The 19470-nt window shown below is 49.2% G+C and overlaps 1 protein-coding gene across 2 annotated transcripts in view; it reads right to left on the bottom strand.

Annotated features, from left to right (window-relative positions):
* LOC147096250 (transmembrane protein 268-like) overlaps window positions 1-19160 on the bottom strand; it is a 107550-nt gene extending 88390 nt beyond the window's left edge. The window contains exon 1 of one of the 2 annotated variants that reach the window (XM_085975096.1): window positions 19055-19160. The gene's annotated coding sequence lies outside the window, so the exon portion shown is untranslated. The remainder of the gene's footprint in view (window positions 1-19054) is intronic. The other variant, XM_085975097.1, reaches the window with a different exon arrangement.
* Window positions 19161-19470: the final 310 nt, after the last annotated feature.

Genomic DNA, 19470 nt, shown 5'->3' with positions numbered 1-19470 from the left:
TTCCTCATCTCCCCTCTAATCCTTCTACCAATTACTTTAAATCTATGGCCCCTGGTTCTTGACCCCTCTGATAAGAGAAATAGGTCCTTCCTATCCACTCTATCTAGGCCCCTCATAATTTTATACACCTCAATTAAATCTCCCCTCAGCCTCCTCTGTTCCAAGGAAAACAACCCCAGTCTATCCAATCTTTCCTCATAGCTTAAGTTTTCCAGTCCTGGCAACATCTCCTCTGCACTCCCTCCAGTGCAATCACACCCTTCCAGTAATGTGGTGACCAGAACTGCACGCAGTACTCAAGCTGTGTTGTATGCAGCTCTAGCATAACTTCCCTGCTCTTATATTCTATGCCTCGGCTAATAAAGAAAAGCAGTCCATATGGCCTTTATCGACCTGTCCTGCTACCTTTAAGGGTCTGTGGACATACACTCCAAGGTCCCTCGGTTCCTCCACACCTCCCAGTATCCTCCCATTAATTGTGTATTCCCTTGTCTTGTTGCACCTCCCCAAACGCATTACCTCACACTTTTCCAGATTGTTTTCTATTTTCTCTCACATGGCAGCTGTTGATGAATCTGCCAGTGCCATTTGCACCTCATCTAGATGATGTGCCTCAATTATTCCGAGACTCGAAGTTAGCAGAACAAAAGTAAGGCTTTTATTAACTCAGAACATAACACGTAAAATAGAGAGATGTCTACCTTCAGGAGGCTGATGCCGGACTGAAGTTAGATTACAAAGGAGCCAGGTATGGGCGGAGCCCTGCACACAACCAGTTCCAGCACATTCCAATGCATAATACATGAGGACTGGGGGAAGGGAAAAGACACAGAAAGCAGGCAGTTAGAAGACACAGAAAACAGGCAGTGATGAATGGAATATATTTCATCACATTCACCCCTTCTATAGATTTAGTCTGTTCGGGGGTTTGATAGTCCTCTGCGACCGACGTGGCTGTTGTGGTGCCGCGGGTGTCGGCTGGGTGTCCCCGGTAGCCTCCTGGGTCTCTGCCGGGGGTGCCGCCGGGGTTGTTGAAGGGGTAGTTGGTGGGGGTGCCGTTGGTCGATGTTCTTCCGGGGGTGATGAAAGAATAGTGGGTGGGTAAGGGTTGCTGTGATCGTCGTCGCTGCTATTGCCGTGGTTGTTGTTGATGCCGGCTGGGGCGACGTCTTTTATGGACACGGTGTCCTCCCTTCCGTCGGCGTGCCGGACATATGCGTATTGGGGGTTGGCGTGGAGTAGGTGTACTGGCTCCACGAGAGGGTCCGTCTTGTGGCCCCTCACATGCCTTCGCACGAGTACCGGACCTGGGGTGGAGAGCCATGACGGCATGGATACGCCCGAGGTGGATTTCCGGGGAAAGACAAACATTCGTTCATGAGGCGTGGTATTAGTGGCCGTACACAATAGCGACCGTATCGAATGGAGCACATCCGAGAGGACTTCCTGCCAGCGGGAGATAGGGAGGCCCTTGGTCCTTAGAGCTAGAGTGACTGCTTTCCACACTGTCCCGTTCTCTCGTTCCACCTGGCCGTTACCCCGGGGGTTGTAGCTGGTGGTACGGCTCGTGGCGATCCCCTTGGACAGCATGTACTGGCGTAGCTCTTCACTCATGAAGGACGCCCCCCTATCCGTGTGGATATAGCTCGGCATACCGAACAGGCAGAACAGGCTGTTGAGGCATTTAATGACCGTGGCGCTGGTCATGTCTGGGCAGGGGAAGGCGAATGGGAAACGGGAGTATTCGTCCACAATGTTCAGGAAGTAAACATTGCGGTCGACGGACGGGAGGGGGCCCTTGAAATCTAAGCTGAGCCGCTCGAAGGGCCGTGTAGCTTTGATTAAGTGGGCTCTATCTGGGCGGTAGAACCGAGGCTTGCACTCAGCGCAAGTGCGGCAGTTCCTGGTCAGAGACCGAACTTCCTCAATCGAGTAGGGTAAGTTACGGGACTTTATGAAGTGGAACAGCCGCGTGACCCCTGGGTGGCAGAGGTCGTTGTGGAGGGTCTGTAGCCGATCCTCGGTGGCGCTGGCACACATCCCTCGTGAGAGGGCGTCAGGGGATTCGTTAAGGGCCCCTGGCCGGTAAATGATGTCGTACTCGAAAGTGGACAGCTCGATCCGCCACCTAAGAATCTTATCATTTTTAATCTTCCCCCTCTGTTTATTGTTGAACATAAACGCTACCGATCGCTGGTCGGTAAGTAGGGTGAAGCGTTTGCCGGCTAGGTAGTGGCGCCAGTGGCGCACTGCCTCCACGATGGCTTGGGCCTCCTTTTCCACGGAGGAGTGTCTGATCTCGGGGCCTTGGAGGGTCCTCGAGAAGAAAGCTACGGGCCGCCCCGCCTGGTTGAGGGTGGCCGCCAAGGCGAAGTCGGACGCATCACTTTCCACTTGAAATGGAGTGTTCTCGTCCACTGCCTGTAGCGTGGCCCGCTCAATATCCTGCTTAATGCTTTTGAAGGCGGCGTGGGCCTCAGCAGAGAGCGGAAAAGAGGATGCTTTCAAGAGGGGGCGGGCTTTGTCGGAGTAGTTGGGGACCCATTGGGAATAGTAAGAAAATAACCCCAGGCACCTTTTCAGGGCTTTGGGAGTGTTGGGCAGGGGCAGCTCCCGTAGGGGGCGCAATCGGTCGGGGTCTGGTCCGATTTCCCCATTCTCCACCACGCTGCCCAGTATGCAGAGGCGCGTGGTGTTGAAAACGCACTTGTCCTCGTTATAGGTGAGGTTGAGTTTTTGTGCGGTTTTCAGGAACCTCTCGAGGTTCGAGTCGTGATCCTGCTGGTTGTGACCGCAGATGGTGACGTTGTCGAGGTAGGGGAAGGTTGCCTGCAAGTGGTGGTCATCGACCATGCGATCCATCTCCCTCTGAAAGACCGAGACCCCGTTCGTCACCCCAAAGGGGACTCTGAGGAATTGGTAGAGGCGTCCGTTCGCCTCGAAGGCGGTGTACGGGCGGTCCTCTGGTCTGATAGGGAGCTGGTGGTACGCTGACTTGAGGTCGATGGTGGAGAACACCCGGTATTGGGCGATTTGGTTCACCATTTCTGATATGTGGGGTAGCGGGTAGGCGTCTAGTAGGGTGTACCTGTTGATCGTTTGACTATAGTCGATCACCATCCGTTTCTTCTCGCTACCCCTTACCACTACCACTTGGGCGCGCCACGGGCTGTTGCTGTGTTCAATAATGCGCTCTTTCAGGAGCCTGTCTACCTCGGTCGCGATAAACCGCCTGTCCTCCCAGCTGTACCTCCTGCTTTTGGTCGCTATTGGCCGGCAGTTAGGGGTAAGGTTCGCGAATAGCGAAGGCGGCTTTACCTTCAGGGTAGCCAGACCGCACACTGTGAGGGGCGGCTGGGACCCACCGTACTTGAGCGTGATGCTTTGGTGGTTGCACTGGAAATCCAAACCCAAGATCACGCTCGCACATAGATTCTTCATGATTAATACTTTAAAATTATCATACACAGTTCCGTTAACGCACAATTGTACCGTGCAGTAACCCAGAATGGTCGATGTCTGGGTTTTATCGGCCATAGAGATGGTACCCTGAGCAGGGACCACCTTTAGGGAGAGTTGTTGTGCCAGTTCAGGGTGGATAAAACTCTCCGTGCTTCCACTGTCAATTAAGCATTTAACCCGGCACCCGTTTACCTCGATGTCCACCATTGATTTGGATAGCGGATGCGGCCTGGTCTGGTCCACTGTGACCGATGCCACTGTAGGGCCCTGATCGAGACAAGATGGCGTCCACGCTGTCTGCTCATAAGATGGCGGACCCCACGAGGTCGGGCAAGATGGCGTCCAAGATGGCCGCTCCCACGGCGCACACGCGGCGGTGGCGGGTCTTCCGGCGGTTGGTTTTCCGGCGGGGTTCCCTCTGCACACCTTCCCGAAGTGCCCCTTCTTACCGCACTTAAAGCAGGTGGTGCCTTTCGCCGGGCACAGGTTTCTGGTGTGCTTTGGCTGCCCGCAGAAGTAGCAGTTGGGTCCTTGACGCGTCGCGGCTGTCGTAGGGCTTCTGGGGGGAGAGCTGGGCCCCGCCGGTGTCGGGCTGCCGGGCGGGGAAGATGCCTTCCAAGATGGCGGCGCCCTCGGCGCACACGTGGCGGCGTGGGCGGCGCGGGCTGAAGAGTAGGCGTCCGAGTTTCTCTGGGCCATCTCCAGGGACCGCGCGGTGTCCGCAGCCTGTTTCAGGTCCAACCCCGTTTTTTCCAGCAGTCTTTGCCGGATGTGAGTGGAGCTGAGGCCTGTGATAAAGGCATCGCGAACAAGCTCGTCAGTGTACACTGCGGCTTTTACATCTCGGCACTTACAGTCCTTGCCAAGCTTTTTCAGGATGCTTAGGAACTCCTCCACCGATTCCCCAGGTCGCTGTGCGCGAGTAGCGAGTAGATGCCTAGCATACACCTCATTCGTAGGCTGCTGGTAATGCGCCTTTAAGGTGTTGCAGGCGGCCAGGTACGTATCGGCGTCTTGGATGAGGGGGTAAACCCGGTGGCTTACCCAATTCCGTAGCATTCCGAGTCTCATCTTCGCAGTCTCCGTAGCGTCTTTGACGGCTGCGGAATTGTCCAGGAAGAATTCCATACAGTCAAACCAGTGTCCGAAGCGTGCTGATGCGTCCGGAGCATGTTGATCCAAATCCAAACGTTCGGGTTTCAGGAGTTGATCCATAGTGTTGAAAATTGAGTTAATAAAATTGATGTGCCTCAATTATTCCGAGACTCGAAGTTAGCAGAACAAAAGTAAGGCTTTTATTAACTCAGAACATAACACGTAAAATAGAGAGATGTCTACCTTCAGGAGGCTGATGCCGGACTGAAGTTAGATTACAAAGGAGCCAGGTATGGGCGGAGCCCTGCACACAACCAGTTCCAGCACATTCCAATGCATAATACATGAGGACTGGGGGAAGGGAAAAGACACAGAAAGCAGGCAGTTAGAAGACACAGAAAACAGGCAGTGATGAATGGAATATATTTCATCACACTAGAGTCATCCTTTGTTTCTTTGTGGCCATGCCTTCTGTTGCCTAGGCCCTAAGCTCTGGAATTACCTGCTTCGCTACCTCTCTTTCCTCCTTTAAGACCTCCTTAAAACCTTTGACCAAGCTTTTGGTCACCTGCCCTAATTTATCTTTATGTGGATCGGTGTCAAATCTTGTCTTAAAATACTCCTGTGCAGCACCTTGGGACGTTTTACTACATTAAAGGCGCTATATAAATACAAGTTGTTGTTGTTAACTTGTCCCATTACCATCTCCTTTTCCCTTGCACCATCATCCATTTTGTCTTTTAATCACTCCTGTCTTCCACCCTATCACAGACCTTCCCTTTGTTCTTTCCTCCCCTCCTCCCTTTCCCTGCCCCACACTTGCTTAAATATCTGTTACTTCTCCAACTTTTTCCAGTTCTGACGAAGAGTCATCGACCTAAAACGTTAACTCTGTTTCTCTCTCCACGATGTTGCCTGACCTGCTGAGTGTTTCCAGCATTTTCTGTTGTTGTTTCAGATTTCCAGCATCCGCAGTATTTTGCTATTGTAGATAAAAACAGACCATTTCCAGTGATTGAGATGTCTAGACCAGGGGGACATAGATTGAATAGAAGAGAGCAGGAAAAACCTGCTTTTACAGAAAGGATTGTGAGGCTGTGGAATGTACTAGTGAGAGACTACATAAAAGCATAAGAGACAGGAGCAGGAGTAAGCCATTCGGCCCTTCAATAAGATCACGGCTGATCTTGGACCTCAACTCCGCCTTCCTGCACTATCCCCATATCCCTTGATTCCTTTAATATCCCTGATTCCCTGACTGTGTCAGCTTTTAAGAGTAGGGACTCTGCCTCTCTTTGGGACTCTGCCTCTCTCTGGGACAGATGAAGGGATAGGGGAACAGGGCGGGAATGTGGGATTAGGACTCCTGGTCATGTGTGTCTTGTTTTGCACACTTTGTACAAAAATAATAAATTGCAGGACAACGGAGTATTACAGTTTAACTCTTTTATGAAGCATTAGGTCTGTGATCTTACTCATACAGCACAGTGGGGAAAAGATGGAGTTAGGACCCCTAGCCTGGGTCTTCAAAACAATAGTAGTCCTCACAGATGCCTGCAGGCCAATGACAACTCAGCATGTGAATATAATAGGTATTCCTTACAGATGCCTGCGGGCCAATGATAATGTTGTATCCGTGTGTTAATGGAGACACGGAATGCAGGAGTTGGTTTCACAGGTGTTTACTGAACAAAGTCTGGAGGTGAACTAACAGATAGAAAACACTATACAGGCTTATATAGCCCGAGTGGCCATTACCAGCATTACAGTACACAGGGGCTCTTAAAGGCACATACACCACAATTCCTCCCCTTTTAGACAACCAGTACATAACATTTTAAGTAATCATTAATTAACATGTTACAAGAACAGTAATCTACACATTTGCTGCAGTTAATCAATTATAAGTCAGCCTCTCTGGAGGCTTCCTGACTCGCTCCGGATAACGCCTCGGTGGTGTAGTAGTTTTTGGTGGTGTAGTAGGTTCTTTTGGCAAGGTCGATTCGGCTTGAATGCCAGTGTCGGGTTCATCTGGTTCCAGTATCACCGGATCGGAGGTAGATACTATGGGTATCTCTGCTTCATCATTAGGCGTATAGAGTTGTGGTGTAGGTTGTCCCTTTTCGGATGACTCTATGATCTGGTCAGCATGGCACCTTATTATGCTTTCTCCAATGTCCACGGTATACATCAGCGGTCCTAGTCGTGTGCAAATAGTTCCAGGCTGCCATTTCTCGGTACGGTAGTCCCGGGCCAAAACTTGTTGACCTATCTGGAAGGTTCTAGTTGGCCTTTCATTCATGCCTTGAAATTGCCGGTTCTCCACGTCCCTTCTGATGTTTGGCTTGATCAAATCCAGCCGGCATCTTAGGCTTCTATTGAAGAACATCATGGCGGGAGTTTGGTTTGTAACCACGTGTTGCCTTCCTGCATGCAAACAAGAAGTTATCTACCTTATGCTGTAGATTTATGTCTTCATTACCCATGGCCTTTATGGCTTTCTTGAAGGTCTGGACAAACCTTTCAGCCAATCCATTGGTGGCGGGATGGTATGGGGCGGACGTGTAGTGCTTAACCCCATTGTTTTTTTAAGAACTTCCTGAATTCTTCGGACACAAATTGCGGTCCATTATCAGAACAGATCTGTTCAGGCAGCCCATTCCTGGCAAATATGGTCCTTAATACTGTGATGGTTTTTTCCGTGGTGGTGGAGGACATCTTTATTACCTCCGGCCACTTGGAGTGTGCATCAACCGCGATTAAGAACATTGAGTCCATAAATGGACCAGCAAAGTCGATGTGTACCCTTTGCCATGGAGGTGAGGGCCATTCCCATGGATGTAGAGGGGCTTGTGGTGGGGCGTTTTGGACCTTCTGGCATCCTAGGCAGCTCTTGGTCATTTCTTCGATGTCTCCATCGATACCTGGCCACCACACAAACGCTCTGGCTAGGTTCTTCATTTTCACTCCACCCAGGTGCCCCTCGTGAAGCTCCTTTAGCACTTTATCCTGGAGTTTGGGTGGAATCACCACTCTGGATCCACACATCAAGGTTCCTCAGCACACTGACAGCTGTTCTCTTCTTTGCGAGAATGCTGGCAACAGTGGTTCGCCATGTGCTGGCCATCCCTTCACCGTTAAATCGTAGACTCGAGAGAGAGAGAGAGAGAGAGAGTCGGGTCATTTCTCGTTTCCTTTTCAATGGCAGAATTTGTTACTGGTAGACATTCCACTATGGTTGAGTGGAACATCTCCACTGGGTCCACTGTAGGTGCCTCTTCTACCATTGGCAACAGTAGGCGCGATAAACCGTCAGCATTCCCATGCTGTTTTGATCCTTTGTATTCTATGTCATATTGGTGTGCCCCTAGGAAAAGGGACCACCTCTGTAGCCTTTGCGCTGTCATAATGGGAACACCCTTTTTAGGGCTGAATATGGACACGAGGGGTTGATGGTCAGTCAACAAGGTAAATTTTTGTCCATGTAGGTAATGGTTGAATTTCTTCACTCCCCATACCAGGCTGAGTGCTTCCCTGTCGATCTGGGCATAGTTACGCTCAGCTGAGTTCAATGAGCGTGACGCAAAAGCTATCGGCCGCTCTGAGCCATCAGGGAATCTATGCGATAATACCGCTCCTACGCCGTAAGGGGATGCATCGCACGCCAGTCTGATTGGCAGTGATGGGTTGTAATGAGCCAAAACTTCCTTGGGCGTGATCAAGCCTTTGCATTTATGGAAGGCACGTTTACAGTCTTCGCTCCATTTCCAAATTACTCCCGTTTGTAGCAGTTCATTAAGAGGGTGCAGAAGAGTTGACAAGTTCGGTAAAAATTTATGATAGTAATTTATCAATCCCAGGAACGACCTTAATTGTGAGACATTTTCAGGTGCTGGGGCTTTTATGACTGCTTCAATTTTTTCAGGTGACTTATGCAACCCTTCTTCATTAATTATGTGGCCACAATATGATATTTGTTTCTGGAAAAATTCGCACTTGGGGCGATTTGCTCGTAGGCCCCGTTCTTTCAGCCTAGCGAGCACCTGCTCCAAATTGGCAAGGTGCTCGTTGTCGTTTTCTCCTGTTACAAGGATGTCGTCTAGGTAGCATTGAGTCCCCGGAATCCCTTGCAGGACTTGCTCCATAGCTCTTTGTCAGATAGCTGGAGCTGATGCTACTCCGAAAACCAGTCGATTGTACTGGTACAGGCCTTTGTGTGTATTTATCGTGAGATACTTTTTAGAGGCCTCTTCAACCTCCATCTGTAGATATGCTTGTGCCAAGTCAGTTTTGGTGAAACGTTTCCCTCCGGATAGCGAGGCGAAAATATCTTCTATCCTCGGAAGAGGATATTGTACCGTGTGAAGGACCGGGTTTACAGTCACCTTGAAGTCCCCACAGATGCGAATTTTTCTCTGTTCTTCAGATTTATCATTATTCAACGTTTTCTTCATGACCGGGACGATGGGTGTTGCCCACTCGCTCCAATCTATCTTGGATAATACGCCTGCCTTTTCCAAATTCTCCAGCTCTGCCTCGACGGCTGGACGAATTGCATATGGCACCGGCCTTGCCTTAAAAAACTTGGGAATTGCCGCATCTTCCACTTTTATTGAGGCGGTGACGCCTTTCAAGGTTCCTAGTTCCTGTTGAAACGCTTCCTTGGCGTTGGCCAAGATGTCTTTTAATCATTCAGGTATGACGTCATCATCATTTTTTTTTCTTACTGGTCACCGTCAGTGCCTGAATGGAGTGCCAGTCTAAACGTATCTTCCTGATCCATTCACATCCCAACAGCGGTGGACCACCATCTTGCAGAACGTATAAATACAACTTCTGTATTTTCTTGCTGTTGTATACAACAGGCACCTTTATTTTCCCTTTTGGGTATACTTTCTGCCCCGTATATGTTTTCAAGATAATGGATGTGTCTTTCAAAGGTATATGCGGAAATAGCCGCTCGTAATCCCGTCTACTTATGACGGTCAGAGCTGATCCTGTATCTAGCTCCATTTTAACTGGGGACCCCGCTATCGTGAGGGTAACCCAAATGGTCTGGTAATCTTCTTTGGCAATTACATTATGTAATTTGAGACAGCTTAGTCTCTTGTTTCCGGAGTCGCTATCGCTCTTCTGGTCTTCGGAGCTACTGTCCGTCATCATTTGTACCTTTCTGTACTTTTCCTTATTGATTTTTTGTTTCCAGATCGGCATACACGTGCAATGTGTCCAATCTTTCCGCATTGCCTGCATGCTTTGTCCTTGAACCAGCAGTCCCTCTGGTCATGGGTGGATCTGCCGCAGCGATAACATCTCTCGAAACCCTGTGTCATTTCATGGGTGCCGAAGTCCTGTGGCTTTTGCTGTATCTCTGCAGCTGCTTTGTATGATACAGCCACACTGAAAGCCTTGTCCAGTGTCAAATCTTTCTCAGAAAGTAGCCTTTTCTGTGTTCCTTCACTTAGGAGACCGCAGACGAATTTGTCTCGAAGAGAATGTGCCAGTCCTGCCCCGAATTGGCAGTGCTTTGACAGCTTCCTTAATTCGGTGAGGTAATCAGCGTTACTTTCATTCTTGTGCTGATTCCTCCTGAAGAATTTGAATCGTTCCGCTATCAGCAGCGGTGTTGGGTTTAAGTGCTCCTGCAGGGTATCAACAATCTCCTTAAAATTCTTGTCCTTCAGTTTGGCTGGAGTGATTAAGTTTCGTAACAGCCCGTATGTCCTTGCGCCCATTAGATTTAGAAGTACTGATGCCTTTTTATCATCCTCTATTTCATTTGCTGTGCAATATACTTCCACTCTTTCCACATGTGGTCCAATCCTCTATATCGCTATCGAAATCAGTAATATTGCCAGTCTTAGGCATCCTGAAAAAAAAATGGCGCCTCCCGCGCTTTCCTTTCTTCCCCACAGAAAAAAAATGGCGCCTCCCGCGCTTTCCCGCCGCTGCCGCTTCTGACAACGCTGTTCTCCGCGGTTTTTATTTACATAGGTATTTTTAATAGGTGGAGACTCGTTCCCGCCGGACTCTCTGGGACTTTTCCCTCCCTCTGCTTGGTCCGAACGCCGACCTGCTTTGCAGCGCCGGCCGTCTCCCGAGTGCTCCACCCTCTGTCTCCGTTTGCCTCCGCCTTCGCTGCTCAGCCCCGCTGCAGAGCCAGCCGATGGAGCCCCAGCCCGCCGCCCAGGAAGGATTATTGCAGTTCCTGCCACCAGCTCGGCTAGCTGGTGAAACCACAGTTTTTTTTATTTTTTTCTTTCTTGTTTTTCTTCTGACTTTCGTCTGAGGAATCGATCTCCTTGAGGTGCTGCCGAATTGCAGGTAAGTCTGTTTCCAATTCGTCGCCACTGTTGTATCCGTGTGTTAATGGAGACACGGAATGCAGGAGTTGGTTTCACAGGTGTTTACTGAACAAAGTCTGGAGGTGAACTAACAGATACAAGACACTATACAGGCTTATATAGCCCGAGTGGCCATTACCGGCATTACAGTACACAGGGGCTCTTAAAGGCACATACACCACAGATAATTCAATATGCAAATGTTACATCCCCTTTCTTTTAAAAGAAAAATGTTATGCATTACTTTTAAACCTTTCTTCTACATAATGTTCTCGGTAGCATAAACATATAAGTAAACTCAGCATTTAACTAGCACTGAAAACATCTCAACGTTTCAATAACGATGTACACTTTTTTTTAGGGCAGCGATCCGCCTACACCTTTTGACAGTTCACAAGTCAAGGATAACTCTAGGCTTGACCTCTCGTCCCGACCTTGTGTGGTATGGAACTGAGCATGCTCCTGAATCAGTCAACAAATCAGGTTCAGGTTAAGTATGATGTGTTTTGTGTATTGCTCTGTTCATCACACTCTGTTGAACTGATCCTCTCGTTGGAATGACGGTGTTGTTCCTTGGTGTTCAGGAGGTGCCTGCGATTGCGGCGGTACACCTGTCCTTCTGGGGTGCGGATGTGATACGATCGCTCAGTGTCAGCTGGTTGGATGACGACTGCTGGCTTCCAGTAGTCATGCTCCTGGATTCTGACAGATTCTCCATTGTGCAGCGGTGGCAGTAATCTAGCTGACCTGTCATAGTATCTCTTTTGGTGTTGCTGTCTCTGTACACGTTTTGCATGCACTTGCTTGCAGCCGACGACCTCTGGCTGCAGCTGCTGGTTGGTGCTTGGAAGGATTGAGCGAAGTCTGCGGCTCATCAACAGCTGTGCTGGTGACTTGAAGTTGTCAACCGGAGTGTTGCGGTACTCAAGGAGACTGATGCAGGGGTCTCTTTTGTCCGCTTTGGCTTTGTCCATGAGTGTTTTTGCAATCTGGACAGTTTTTTCAGCAAGGCCATTACTTTGAGGGTAATGTGGGCTTGATGTGACATGTGTGAAATCCCATGCCTTGGCAAACGACTCGAACTCTTGATTTGTATTGGGGGCCATTGTCTAAGACTAAAGTCTCTACAATGCCATGCCTGGCAAAGGCTGCCTTTAGCTTGTGGATCACAGCTGCAGATGTCCAGTTCAAAAAATCTGCTGTAGTAATCAACAGTCACTATGTAGTCCTCGTTGGTTCCATGTGAACAGATCCGTTGCCGCGACCTGCCAGGGCCTGTCTGGGATACGGTGAGGTATCATGGGCTCTGACATTTGATGGGCGGCGTTCTAGACAAATGGAACATTTTCCGACAATGTGTTTGCACATTCCGGGCCAAAACATAATGTCATGTGCTCTTTGTTTGCATTTTTCCATGCCCATATATCCAGCATGAATTTTTGTCAACATCTCTTCTCCGAGACTGGTAGGAATGATGATTTTCTCCCCTTTGAAGATGATTCCGTTGATTTGTGACAGTTCGTCTCTGTGGTTCCAGAATTCAGATATGCTCTGAGGGCATTTCCTCCTTTCCTCAGGCCATCCTTCATGTATGACTTTGCTCAGCAGTGTGAGTTGTGCATCTTTCTCTGTTGCTGCTCAGATCTCCTTCAGTTTTGAGTCACTCACAGGTAAGCTGTTGTACAGCATGTGCACCTGCACATCCATGCCTTCACTGAGGCTGCTGTCCTGGTAGCTAAGAGACTTTCTGGAGAGCGTGTCTGCAACAGGAATGTCTTTGCCTGGACGGTGAATGATTGTGAAGTCATACTTCTGTAGCTGAAGGATCATTCTCTGTAGCCTTGGTGGGGCTGCGGCTAGTGGTTTCCTCATGATTGACTCGAGGGGCTTGTGGTCGGATTCCACAATGGCTTGTCGGCCATAGACGTACTGGTGGAAACGCTTACATCCAAACAGAATTGCATATAACTCTTTCTCAATTTGAGCATAGTTGATTTCACTGTCTGAGAGAGATCTGGAAGCGTAGCCGATGGGCTTTCCTTCTTGCAGTAATACTGCGCCTAGTCCGTACTTTGACGCGTCCACTTGTAGTCTGAGCTCTTTGTTGGGGTCGAAGTAGGCAAGAACTGGTCCTGTTTCTCTGGTGATTGGGTCTTTCATTTTCTGAAATGCTGTGTCATGTTGTTTGTCCCACAGGAACTCATTGGATTGTTTGAGCAACTAACGGATGGGTGCGTTGATTTCGGAGAGGCTCGGGGCAAACTTGGCTAAGTAGTTAACCATGCCTAGTACTGTCTCTAGCTCTGCGCGGTTCTTCGGCGGCTCCATCTTCTTGATGGCGGAGATTTTCTCTGGATCCGGCTTAATGCCATCAGTTGTGAGGCGATGCCCGAAATAACTGATCTCGGTGGATCCGATTATGCTTTTCTCAGGGTTGAGCCGGATACCTTTCTCCTGTGATCTTTGCAGCATTGCACGGAGGCTCCTGTCATGTTACTCTCTATTCCTGCCATAGATGAGGATGTCGTCTACGATTGCGACTACACCGTCGAGGCCTTCATAGGTTTCGTCGATCTTCCGCTGGAATTCATCCTGAGCTGAGATAAGACCAAATGGTAAACGCAGAAATCGGTAGCGTCCAAATGGTGTGTTGAACGTTGTTAGCTTAGATGATTCTTCCGTGAGCTTGATATTCCAGTATCCTGATCGTGCGTCCATTACAGTGAAGTAACGTGCTCCCACTAGCTTGGGTGTGATGTCATCTAGCGTTGGTAGAGGGTAGTGAGGGCGTTTGATAGCCTTGTTCAAATCTCTGGGGTCGAGACAGACTCTGAGCTTGCCTGTACGTGGTTTCTCAACCACTACTAACGCGTTGACCCACTCTGTCAGTTCTGTTTCCCGGACGATGATTTCTGTATTCTCCATGCTCTGCAGCTCCTCCTTCAGGCGACTACGTAGAGCAAGGGGTATCCTTCTCGGTGGGCAAACCACAGGGGATGCTGCTGGGTCAAGGTGAATAGTGCATTCACCTGGGAATAGTCTGATTCCTTTGAAAATGTCAGCAAACTCCTCCATGACTGTCTGCTCCTCAACTGGTGCTGTCAATGATAGCACTAGCTTGACGAGGTCCATGTCTAAACATGCCTTTAGACCTAGCACTGGAGGTGCGAGTGTCAACAATGTAAAAGTCCAACATCATGTTGCTTTCTTTGTACTTGCATTTCATCACGCATGTGCCTTTTACAATGAGCTGCTCACCCCCATAGCTGGTCAGTCTGCGTGAGGTAGGCTGTAGCTCACACTCATCCTTCAAGCTGTGATACTCACTCAGAGGAATTACATTAACCTGAGCTCCAGTGTCTAGTTTAAACCTAAGCTCTGTGCCCTGTTTTCCTATCTCAATATCGGCAAAGGCTTGCTCAGTCTCTGAAATCTGTTTTTTCTGTGACACGGAATCAATAAACAGTTCCTCTGCATTTGGGTCTCTATCTGGTATTTGGCTGTCACTCACTGTGTGTACTGCATTTCCGAAAAACAGTCCTGCAAACTTTAGCAAAGTGGTCCCGTTTACCACATTGCCTTCCTTTGGCAGGGCAATGCTCCTTTTCCCCGTGCATCTTGTTTCCACAATATCCACAGTTTTTGAAGCGTTTTATGTCTGTGTCGCTCATTTTTAGAACTCTCTCTGTTCTGAAACACGCTCTCTGGGCGGTGTTCTTTGGTGTGTGTCTATTAACTGCGTGCACTGTCTGTTCACACGAGCTGTTCGTGGCGCCGGTTATGGTTTTCAACTGTGCTTGGGCTATCTCATGCGATCTAGCTATGTCCATAGCTTTGTCCAGCGTTAGCCCGGACCCAACATTCAAAAGTTTCTCTCTCACTTTAGCTGAATGTATTCCAAACATGATGCGGTCTCTGACCATCTCATCTTTATCTTCTGCATATTCAGTCTTTTACCAGCAGTTTTAACTCAGTCACGAACTGTTCAAATGACTCACTAGCTCCTTGTACTTTCTCCTGAAACTTGTACCTAGCGAATATCGTATTTGTCTTGGGCATCACATATAATTCAAAACGGTCAAAATAACTTTTCAGTACCTTTGCTTCATCTGCGGTGAGAGACCATGTGTTAAAAATGTCTCTCCCTTTTTCTCCAATACACAGGAGTAGGTAGCTGCATCTTTCTTCCTCCCCTTTGCTTTTCAGCGGACCCGCAAACATCAATTCCACGTGTTGCTTGAACTTGCACCATTCTACAGGTAAGTTCAAAGATCCCCAATCGATTCGAGGCAAGGGAGGGAGCTCCAACGATGTCCATTTTCAATCCCTGTTCTGACACCATGTCTTGTTTTGCACATTTATACAAAAATAATAAATTGCAGGACAACGGAGTATTACAGTTTAACTCTTTTATGAAGCATTAGGTCTGTGATCTTACTCATACAGCACAGTGAGGAAAAGATGGAGTTAGGACCCCTAGCCTGGGTCTTCAAAACAATAGTAGTCCTTACAGATGCCTGCAGGCCAATGACAACTCAGCATGTGATCACGTGAATATAATAGGTATTCCTTACAGATGCCTGCGGGCCAATGATAATTCAATATGCAAATGTTACAATGTGGAGGATAAAGACCAACATGGACTCGTTGGGTCAAACGGTCTGCAATTTCTATGTAATCCTTTGAGGGGAATGTGGGCTGTCCAACTCATTTCTCCCTGTAGCATTTCTGACTTAACCATGTCTCCCCTTGTCATGTGCAGGATAAATTCAACATCAAATTATATTTTGTATATGTTAAACACTGAAAAAACGGTTTGCTTGATCTGGTTAAGCATGCAGAACTCTAAACCAAATGTCTTGCTGTGCAAAACAGGTAAAAGGTAGCGTTCTATTAAATGTATGATTTGGGGGCTCATTTCCCTCCCCTCTAAAAAGTTTAATGATTGGAGCTTCCAAACCAGGTGGAATCTGAAACATGAAACAACAGCATGCTCTCCCATCACATGTTCATGATCTCTCCTGCTTTCTCTTGAAGGACTATGCCCGATTGACTCACTCGTTACTGGGCTAGCCCTTCCTTTCCAGCAACGGAATTAAAGGCAAACCCACAAATTCTGTAGTCAGTAAGCATGAAGAGATAGGCATGAGAAAGAGAACAAGACAAAGGGGGAGAGAGAGAGAGAGAGAAAGAAGAGGAATGGAAAGAAGCAAAAGGCGAGAACAAGAGGGAATTATGAAGGATTTTGATAGTGTAGATAGGGAGAAACTGTTTCCATTGGCAGGAGGATCCATAACCGGAGGACAGCACGGTGGCATAGTGGTTAGCACTGTTGCCTCACAGCGCCAGGGACCCGGGTTCGAATCCGGCCTCGGGTGACTGTCTGTGTGGAGTTTGCACATTCTCCCCGTGTTTGCGTGGGTTTTCTCCGGGTGCTCCGGTTTCCTCCCACAGTCCAAAGATGTGCGGGTTAGGTTGATTGGCTCTGATAAATTGACCTTTAGTGTTAGGGGGATTAAATACGTGGGGTTACGGGGATAGGGTGGGATATGTGTTGGTGTAGGGGTTGCGGGGATCAGGTGGGATATGTGTCGGTGCAGGCTCGATGGGCCGAAATGGCCTCTATCTGCACTGTGGGGTTTCTGTGATTCTGTGACATCAATTTAGGATAATTGGCAAAAGAACCAGAGGGGAGGAGGAGTTTTTTTTTAAACATAGTGAGTTAGGATAATCTGGAATGCACTGCCTGAAGGGGCAGTGGAAGCGGATTCAATAGTAACTTTCAAATTGGAACTGGAGAAATACTTGAAAAGGAAAAATTTGCAGGGCTATGGGGAAAGAGCAGGGGGAGTGGGACTAATTGGAGAGATCTTTGAAAGAGCCGGCACAGGCACGATGGGCTGTAAGATTCCATGAGAGAGAAAAGGAGACACAAAAGGTGAGAGGGGTGAATATTTTAATGGGGCTTCACACAGCACTGAAGGGAGCAGCGTCAGTTTTATTTTAGCTATGCAAGCAGTTTGCACATTTTCACCAACACTCCTTGTGAAGTTGAGCAAGGCGGACATGTGCCTGGAGGATTCAGTACATGACCTCCTGCCTCCCAGCCAGTCAAACAGCTATTTTTCCCCTTCATCTCCAATATTTCAATACCCAATAAACAAAAGCTTTCAAGCAAACTAAAAAAAAAAAATTTTTTCTTTTAAATGCCCCCATGATTTTTTTTCTGGGTTTTGCTCACAGCCGTGCCCAGGAAACATAGAAACATAGAAGATAGGAGCAGGAGTAGGCCATTTGGGCCCTCGAGCCTACTCTGCCATTCAATGAGATCATGGCTGATCATCCAAATTCAGTACCCTGTCCCTGCCTTCTCTCCATATCCCTTGATCCCTTTAGCCTTAAGAAATATATCTAAATCCTTCTTGAATATATTTAATGAATTGGCCTCCACTGCTTTCTGTGGTAGAGAATTCCACAGGTTGACCACTCTGGGTGAAGAAATTCCTCCTCATCTCTGTCCTAAACGGCTTACCCCTTATCCTTAGACTGTGACCCCTGGTTCTGGACTCCCCCGCCATCGGGAACATCCTTCCTGCATCTAGTCTGTCTAGTCCTGTTAGAATTTTATGGCCTATAAATTCAGTGGCGTCCCATTTGGGGCGCCAGTCTCGCCAGGGTGCCAGAAGTAGCGCCCCGGAAGGAGTCGCGAACGCCCGCCGGAAATTCAGTTTCAGTGCCCCAGATGGAAACACAGCGCTACTCGAGGCGTCCCACATCCCTCTTGGGGCGCTGCAACTGAAAATCGCAGTGCAACGTGCCGCAAGCATTCCTCCACTTCTTAAAGGGGAGGGGCCTGCTGCAGCACGATCGGCGATCGAGAGTGCCGGCAAAAGAGCCCGGCACCGAAGAGAAGTGCCGGGCTCTTGGGACACAGCCGGCACAACGCGAGGGTGGGGGGGGGGGGGGGCGGGGCTCAGGAGGCCGGGGACGGCGGCGCGAAGAGGTGCTGGCAGGCGGCCAGCAAAAAAAATGGCCGCCCCGCACCTCCGCGCCTCTACCGCCGCATGTAGGCCCCCCTAAACCGGTCGCGTTAAAGCAGGAGGCGCTACCAAATTTCGCGATCGGGCCGGTAGCAGGGCGTTGCGCACACCAATGACTTCATCGGTAGCGGCGCAGCGCTAACGGCTAGTGCCGCCATTAGCGTCCCGCTAAATTTAGCGGGAGGCATGGCCAGTGGCATTAAACCCACTAAATGCCCTCTTTGTGCGCCAACGGGTGGCGCAGCCCACTGAATTTCTAGGCTTATAAGTTTCAATGAGATCCCCTCTCATTCATCTTTAATTCCTAGAGACTCCAGGACAACCCTGGCGGCCCGATGATCAGGTGAGATAAAGCGCGCTGGCTCGCGACTGACAATCTCACACCTGGAATTTTGCTCAATCCTGGCAGCTTTGGCTACAGCCAGGTGGTGTCACTCATGGCTCACTGGCTAGCACTCTCGCCTCTGGGTCAGAAGGATGTGGGTTTGCGTCCCACTCCAGGGATTCAAGCATAAAATCTAGGCTAACGCTCCCAGTGAAGCACCGAGGGAGCGCTGCACTGCCGGAGGTACCATCTTTCGGATGAGACGTTAAACCGAGCTCCCGTCTGCCCACGCAGGTGGGCACAAAAAGATCCCACGGCCACTATTTCGAAGAGCAGGGGAAGTGTTCTCCTCGGTGTCCTGGCCAATATTTATTCTTAAACCAACATTAGCAAAACAGATTATCTGGCCATTATCTCATTGCTGTTCGTGAGAGCTTGCTGTGCGCAAATTGGCTGCCGCGTTTCCCAACTTTACAACAATGACCACATTTCAATAAGTACTTAATTGGCTGTAAAGCGCTGTGGGACGTGTGGAGGTCATGCAAGATAAATGCAAGTTCTTTCTCACAGAGGCAATATCACACTCCTGAGTTCCTTGAACCATCCTATTATTGGTGTAACCCAGCAAATGAGTGATGTCTGTTGTAACTTGCATCAGCCTGGGGTCCTGGCAATGTAGGCAGGGCAGCTAACGGTTATCAACTGCAGTGCAGGTTGCACCTTCCACCTAAAGCGTGCTCTTACCCACCCTTCCCCATCGGTAAAACCAGCCTTAAATGAGCACTTACCCCCTTTCACCAGACCATTTCCTCCAATTTTCACTCAAACTCTTCCTAGCTCCTTCCTTCCTTCCTTCCTCCCAGCCCCCACTTAACTCCTTCAATCTGAAGCAGCGCTGCTCCGCAACCACATCCCACCAAACACCGCCTTCCTCAAGCTCAGCCAGGGCCGCCTGCCATTGGTGCGTCTGCCCCAGGTGAAGGCGTTACCGCGGCGGATTGACGGGCCGTGCCGGCGCTCGATTGGTCCAGCGCCGCGTCAATCATCAAACGTAGTGTGAGTCGGGGTTGCCGGATCTCAGAGAGAGAGAGAGAGCGCGCGGGCGAGCGTGGCCGCAACAACCTCGGGCGCGCGGATTTGCTGATTGGCCGGGGCAGGACTCCCTTCGTGATTGACAGCTCGCCTTGACAGTTGGTCGGCTGAA

Source organism: Somniosus microcephalus, unplaced genomic scaffold (assembly GCF_052327205.1).
Source record: "Somniosus microcephalus isolate GS21.2 unplaced genomic scaffold, FLI_Smic_1.0 unresolved_chr1, whole genome shotgun sequence".
NCBI lineage: Eukaryota > Metazoa > Chordata > Chondrichthyes > Squaliformes > Somniosidae > Somniosus > Somniosus microcephalus.
The sequence above is the reverse complement of the archived record's forward strand: the minus strand, read 5'-3'. Positions and strand labels throughout refer to the sequence as shown.